At 32.8% G+C, this 8,160-nt stretch overlaps 1 protein-coding gene across 1 annotated transcript in view; it reads left to right on the top strand.

Moving 5' to 3' along the window:
* LOC106457590 (collagen alpha-4(IV) chain-like) overlaps positions 1-8,160 on the top strand; it is a 249,114-nt gene that overhangs the window by 49,255 nt on the left and 191,699 nt on the right. The gene's annotated exons all lie outside the window — the stretch shown is intronic.

Here is an 8,160-nt window from a genome sequence, read left to right on the forward strand (position 1 = left end):
CTTATCCACCTGGCCATGCCGGGCATACCACCAGGAGCTGTTACTTCTGGCAGCGCCCATTAATCCGATTCATAGTTCCATCTAGATCTGCCACTGAGCGTAGCCACTCCCAAATCGTTTTGTGTGTGTGTGTGTTCCTCTGCTCGATAATAATGTAATTGTAATTAATGTGAATCGCCTGCTTGAGAAATATTTGTGATATGTAATAATTACCTCACCCTTCACACTGAAGAGCCAATATTCGATCTTATAATAAGCTGACACCATAAAAATACATATATCCTACTACTTGACATTAATAATGTATGAGAGAGAGATTCTCGAAGATTAGAATTTATTTTGTTAGTATCGAAGTGAAGCCATGTAGCAAGCTTTACACGTCATCCGTGTGCTAACATAATACAGTAACTGTAATGCTTAAAACGGATAGTCATTGAAATGATACATGGAAAAAATCCAGTCTCATGACAGTATAAACAAATTAATTTCCAAAAAATTTAATCGAAATTGGCTTTTATTTTAAATAGAATAAAAACGAGTACATGGTAGCGAAGAGAAAATACTGTATTTAGAAATAGTATATTGTAAAATACATTTAACATAACATAACATTAAAGGATAACAAGGGACCTTTTGATTCATCTAGGCCGTCCCATCCACTAAACCAAACTAAACACACATAAAACAAAGCCATCCTTTATCTTTCAAATATATGTCAAACGTTTCCTTAAACGTCCTTAAATTAAACTGCATCTATCACATCTGAAGGATACCTCTTCCAAAGGTCAACCACACTTAAAAAAATACAGCTGTTTTAGCTGACGATGACTCCCACTCTGCCAAAATTTATATTTGTGTCTCCTAGTGGTATCATGCACACTATTAAATACGAAAAGAAAAAAAAATGATGCATCGACACTACTCAATTCCCTTAGCAATCTTAAACACCACTTCTGTTGGGTATTTAGTTTTCAATTAAAGAGTACCATTCAAGAAAACAAACATTAAGATCGTAAAACGTGTTTGAGCTAATCAGCTCTTAAAACGTTTCTGGTGTAATCATATTTGTTCGATGAAACAACTATTTTTTAAGCTGTTTTGAATAAGGAGTTAAAAGAATTAACAGCTCGTTGGCCATATATTTTAGGTAAGTTGCATAACAGCAAGGGTTTAAAGACACCATTGAAAGTTCCATGTAAATACATCAGGAGATGATCATCATTATTTCGTTTAGTTTCATGCTCAGCAGTGGTCATTATAGTGCTCCACGCCTTTCTTGTAGACATAAATAATGATGTAAAAAAGAAATAAGAAGAAACCCATTACTAAAATAGTTGCTGCTGAGCTGCAACCAATCAAGTAAACGTTTACTGTGAAGAAATCAAACCTTTTACGGAGAGAGAGAGAGAGAAAGTAAACATTGACTTAACAGTTAAATAAACATTTAATATATTTCAGTAAATTTGTGTTTTGAACTTAAGCTTCGATATTAAACTATTTTTCGAAATATTAAGTTTATTTATTATATCTGCTATTGTGCAGCTATACAATGTGAAGAACTGAATAGTGCCTAATGACACTTTTTCTTCACTTCACCTATCCAGTGTATAGGTTTTTCTCATAGTGAATACGAAGTACGTTCACACCAACAGTATGTTTGATACTTCTCACTATGACACAGGTCCAATTTTTTTTTTAGTGCACAGAGCAAAACGTTTTTGTTAAATTAAATGTTAGTGTCACGCGTTACTCTTCAGGCACACGAAACTAGCATAACCCAATAACACACGTTGATCAAAGTGTAGACTGAACTAGACCTCCCTTAGACTTTGAAATTGAACAATTTTCGGAATATCAAGTTTATTTATTAAATGTGTGTTTTGATATATTGTACATTCACTTGATTTTAGTGAAGGTTTAATTTCCCATCTAATGTTGCATTACCGACTTATAGATGAAACACCTACAGAAAACACACAGAAATTTATTTTGCAAAGGATAAGATTAAATACGTTAAATTTATTTTTGCATCTGTACATGACCCACAGTGGCTCAGCGGCAAGTCTGGTTTTTGATAACGATGGTTGGCATAGCACACATAGCCCAGTGTGTATCTTCGTGCTTAACAGCAAACAAAGAAAGTATGTATACACACACGGTGGTGCACGGGTGACTATCGAGTTTTGTCATTTGAAACAGATTTTAATTTTTCACTCGAAGATGCTATAACCAAACACTATAGCTGAGCTAACTAAATGTTCATTGGCCAGATGAAAGTTTCAGCCAGGAGTATAGGGAGATTTGTGAAGCTTACAATTGAACGATATTGACACAAAAAACAGCAACTATTTATTTGTTTAGGTTTCCCAGAAATACCTTCTTTTTCCAGTATTTTGATGAGTAGCACAAGAGGCTTAATAAGCTTATCCAGGCTAAGTACTTGTGCGTGTTCATTGTTAATCACAAAGCTACACAATGGTTTCTAGCTTTATAAGCCCCTCAGACGTTTTGCCACTGAGGGGCACCAAACAATTTAATGATATTGAATTTTACAAAGAATGGTTAGCCGAGTACATTCCAGATTAATTCATTTTGATGATTAAATGTTTCCTAAATGGAAGTAAATCCCTGTACGTTTATCTTATAGCATCCACGCGGGTTCACAAAGTCAAATTCATTACAGTAAAATAAAACTTGCAATGCTAATGGATCTGAGGAAAATAGTTGGTTTTGCCTAAAGTGTTGTCCATCCTTAAAATATTTATAAATGTTACTATCAGAAACAGCAAGATTAGATCCTTGCTCAATAATTTCATCCTTTTCTAATAACATTCCAAGAGTTTTCAAAACAGGAACAGAATGACTAACTACGGTTTCATTGCGAGCAAAAATAAGGATTTCAGGTTTCAACAAAATATCTATTATCCTTGTAGTAGCTCAAATGTTTGTATAAAATTGAAATATTTAAACGTAGTTCACAACATTATAATTTGACACGACGCTCTTCTGTTATAAGCGTTTCTTGTGTTGACATAACCTAGAATACAGGCGTAAAACTACAAGTTACGAAAGAAAAACACGGCTGGCTTACTCTTTCGCTCTTTAGTTTAAAAGTTATTCAAGAAACTTTTAGTTATAACAAACAAATAATCGCGTAGTTAAAGTTTCATAAAAATAATGCTATATGTTGTTATTATATATGTGTTTAACAGAATAATAATTTATTGTTCATGGAACTTTAACATTATCACACAATTAACAACATAAGATATAAAGTAATTATAAAGGAAACCTCATATTTAAAATTATAATTAGTTTATAATCTACTTGTTATAGGGAATACAGTTTTATCAGAAACACGTTTAGAACCATAACCTTTTTCAGGAAAGTTTAGAGATGTTATAGGGTGTTTCAAAACCATATTATACTGCGTACCTAAACCTGTTTTCTCGCAACCAGTATTATTTAATCTTATCTCTGTTCGTTCTCTCTTTCTTTGAATAGGAAAAAAATGAATAAATTGTGTGTCAGTATGCAGGATATTGTGAAAATCAATAAAAAGTGTCTAAAACAGTTAATGTTTACAGTAGATACATTTAGGGATTGTCTTGATATGTTGATTGAAAAGTACGTAAAGTATATGGAACACTTTATTTTACAACAGTCAGTACTATGTCCATTCTTTATTGACTAAAATTTATTATTCTAAGTTTGTCTCTCGTGAAATTTATTTCCCATAAGGCAAGTGATTTTTAAGATGAAACGATCTTTAATAAGAAGTGTTTTTATAGAGAGGATTTAGTACGTTATATTAAACGATTTCGGAGCCTCAGCCCGTCATTACACTCCATGTTGCCACATTTGGTCGTACTTTGTCTGACGACCGTGCATCTTGACAATAACCCTAAAGCACAGTTTCCATTGTAAAAGGCTCTGTCTTGCCCAAAGCATATAATCTCTCCCTACAAGTTTTCCATAATCCATCTAATGTTCTAATATGCGAGGACGACGGCTATCAAACGTCCATTTGAAAAGTCCGATTGCACAAAAAAATTCATAAGCAACCTGATTGGTATGTCTTCTTATGGAATAGCATAAAGGCTCTTTTTTATTCTCTAGCTGCTTGAGACATGCGAGGGATGAACGGGCAATATGACTAGAAGCCTTTACTTGGCAAACTCATAACTTGTTAGTCTCGTTTCTAGGAGTTAATTTTTTGGTACTGTTGCCTAGGTCACGTAGACGGCTTTTACCACTGACGTTTATGCTCGTGGGCTGTCACCTGTGACAAGATGTCGCACTTTGCTTACCATGGCTATGGTATGACTTATTGCACGTCTCTTTCTGAATGGTCTTGGTACCCCAAGTTGATCCAATTTCCTTTGTTTTTAATTTTGAAGGAATATCTTTGTCTTGGAAATTTTAAATCCAAGATTTGAACATATCTTTATGATCTGAATGCATGAATATTTTGCGTCGGAAAGAGCTGCTACATAACCTTCAAAAAAGCGATCAACTTTTGATGACTTGCATTACCTAGGAAACTAAAACAATGTTAAAATGTAGCTCTGGTACATTCGTTACACCGTGACCTTATACTGATTGTTGTTGTCATGTGACCTGCCGGTTTGCATATTTATAATCGCCGCCAATTTCCTTAAAGTTTGCAAAGTATACTTTATTACATAGCCGTTTCTTGTGTATTTGAAACAGTAAATGAATTTTTACTTGTTATTTTTACAGTTCTATAAAATGCATCTTATAATTAATTAAGAATATTCCAATATTGTGTAAGATATTACTTGCTAAGCGACTCTCTTGTAAAACTTCTCACGTAATTCTTGCATCTAACCTTGATTATCTATCAATTCAGTTCAATATTCTAGTTCATTACAAGGCCTTTAACCTATTATTTGATACTTTAAAAGAAAAATAAGACAATTTCCCGATAAACTGTTAAAGTTATAGTAATAAACTATAATAAAATAAGGCAACTGCACTGTTATCAGGCAGGCAGTAGCACTGCCTATGTAAGGATGGCTCGGATTGTTCATCGAAATGGTATTTTCTGTATATCCTCAAGAGGACACCAGAAATTTACAATACTATAACAATATCTATGTAATGACTTGGTCACAAGTTCTGAGAATTCTGTAAATATCTTTGCAAAAAATTTGAATTTCTTTTTCTTCCTTCTTCCGCTTCTTTTTTATTACATGATAACTCAAAAATCAAAACAATGATGACAACCAATTTCACTGAGGTGGCATGATTTCAAATGGAGTATCCGCTTTTATAAGTATTATTAATAACTAGCGGTAATTTAAAAAAAATCATAATTCTAGTGTTAACGATAGTATCATTACCCCCTTGAAGTTAACTTTTTTACACAACTTGAGGTTCCTTTAAAAAGCTAAGTACAGGGTGAAACAGGAAATACCAGCCAGTAATAGATAAACAATAAATATTACATTTGTAACCTCATTGTATTTAAAACTTGGTTATAAATACAACCTTTCAATGTCTATCAAAACACTGCATTAAAAAACAAGTAAAGAAGAACTTTTCAAAGAAGGAAGTAAATGTAAGGATGGATAATAGCAATCCTTCAAAAACAATGCATACAAGACAGTAGGGATGGCATTTGCATCATTTCTACATAATATATTGAAATACGCTACATTTGAGTCAAAACCAACTTTACCTGTAAACCAGCTAAATATCTTGCAAAGCCTGTTATATATGAGCTTCAATACGACAATTTCAACTGAAATATAAAGTTTCATCTAATTGGCTCCCACTCGCGTTGTTTGACGACGTTGTATACGATCATAAATGACTCGACCTCTCCAGCTTTAATGGCTTTTTGCTGGATAGAGGTTCACCAGAGTCAGCTGTCCGTCTTTTTCCATAATTTATTACTACACTCTTTTCTTTATTTGTCTTGGAGGACTCATACTTCACTTTTAGTTATAGACGTTGGAGTTTTATCATTTATAACGTTTTGTTTTAGTGCATTGAGTTATTTTCAAGTATGAAATACTGAACTGTTTAGGGTTTTTTTTATTGCATAAAATGTTGAAAGTAAACTATATTTTTCTACATTTTGTCACGTTTTGTCCCAAACACATTTATCAAAACATTTTGAGTTTTGTCCATAAATATAGATAAATGTATAGTTCAATGTAAACTAAGACGTATTCACTCGTGCAACAACTCGTAATTATAGAACTTGCGCCAAACTATAATCCATATATGAAATGTAAGTGTGGTGATCATTTAAGCAGGAACAATATGGAAGATGGAAAATCCTATACCCATTAGTTTGTCTTTTTTTCCTTTTGTTGACTTTACATAAAACCAGCTAGCTATCTCTCATGGTTATCATGACGGTTCGGGATCGTAAGACTGAAGATACTAACGAGCGAGATGTCTTTGAACACTATACACTTTCAGTAATGGGTGAGTTATAAAAGTTACAGTCAGTCCTGAAGCTCAGTTAAAAGTACCCTTAATGGGGCGGTGAGTGCTGTTCAATGGTCACTTTTCATCTACTCAGTATTTCTAAATTAGGAATGACTATGTCTGAACCTTAAGAGTCTCTGGCCCAAGAACGAATTTTTTCTCAATACTACACAAACGTCACACAAATACAAATGTGTCTTGACTTACTAATTTCATGAGATAATTCCCGATTATACTTTTTTCCGAGGTAAGTGTTTATTTTAAATTTTTCAGCGTCAGACCATATAGACTGTTTGCACGTGGTGATAAGTGACTCGTTAATTTATATAAAAACACTCGTAGTGCTGTTCTGTTTCTATGTCTGTTAGTTGAACTTTGTTATTTGGTATATTTTCCTCCAGGTAACTGTTACTTCTATATTTTAATGATTATGTTTTTGTTGACTTATTTCAGTTTAAGTAACAGATGTAGTTTAGATTTACGTTGTTTATTTGTACAATATTTTTTGTTTTTATTGAATAGCGTTCTGTCGCTGTAATCATCGTCTGGATTATCCTTTTTATTATGTACTTGTGGCAGTTCCATAATAATATGGGAGTATAAGGATCGTTACTGTAATTGCATAATATTAACATTTAGTGTTGAAGCATTGTCTCTATGTATTTAGTGTATAATATTGTGTCAATTTCACTGATATATATATATATATATATATATTCTTTGTTTATATATGAGTCAGTAGAATTAATTGTAACATTTTCTTTCAGCTCTTATTATAAAGTCAAATAACTAGTACAAAATTCCTCAAAAAATCAAGATTAAATATTAAGCAGAATTCCAGTTTGTTATTAGTCACTTATATCTTAAGAACTTGAGAGATATGAACAGATAAAGGTTAGAGCTGATTTACAAAGATTTGAGCATGCGTTTTCCAAGTTAGTGATGAAAACTAGGATCGACAAAATATGAATTTCCACTAAAATTTGTAACAAGTCAAAAACTTGCGGGTATTTTCTGTGAAAGTTCAAGTAAAACTCTCAGTAAGTCGTTAACGCACCATACTTGCCTCGAAACAGGTATTGTCCTGGCTGTATGTAATGCGAAATCCCTTCACAATTACCTACTAACGAAGGTGGTGAAACACTGAAAGTTCGTGACTCTTATCTAGAATGGGTGAAATGCGCTGGAATCAAGCTGACTCTATCGTTTCTGAAAATATTTTCATTGTTCATTCACCTGGCTCAGAGTTCATCCAGAAAACACAAAATAAATACTGCTTTTAATAAGCAAAAAATCTTAAATGCTTGATATCTTCCATAACCACCATTCTGCATGTTTACATTTCAGATATTAGTTCTTTCCTGGAAATAAAAATTACGTATAAATTTCCCTTGAAAATTAAGCGTGATAACACCACAGAATAATTTAAATGGACAATCAAAAAGACAGTAAACATCTTTCTATTCACGTGCAATGACAAATGCTACATGTATAGGGTCTCCAGCAAATAGGGGTCGCCTTTCAAAAGGTATGATAAAAAGAAATGTAATGTATGTTATCTGACATAGCTTAGTAACACGTAGATTAATGATAATAAAGACCTGTAAGCCTAACATTATAGATTTTAAATGTTTAAATAAAATAGTTTTACCGTAAAGGAAGTACTGACATATAAAGAAGTAAACTGAAAATGAA

The sequence above is a fragment of the Limulus polyphemus genome, unplaced genomic scaffold (genome assembly GCF_000517525.1).
Source record: "Limulus polyphemus unplaced genomic scaffold, Limulus_polyphemus-2.1.2 Scaffold350, whole genome shotgun sequence".
In the NCBI taxonomy this organism is placed as follows: Eukaryota; Metazoa; Arthropoda; class Merostomata; order Xiphosura; family Limulidae; genus Limulus; species Limulus polyphemus.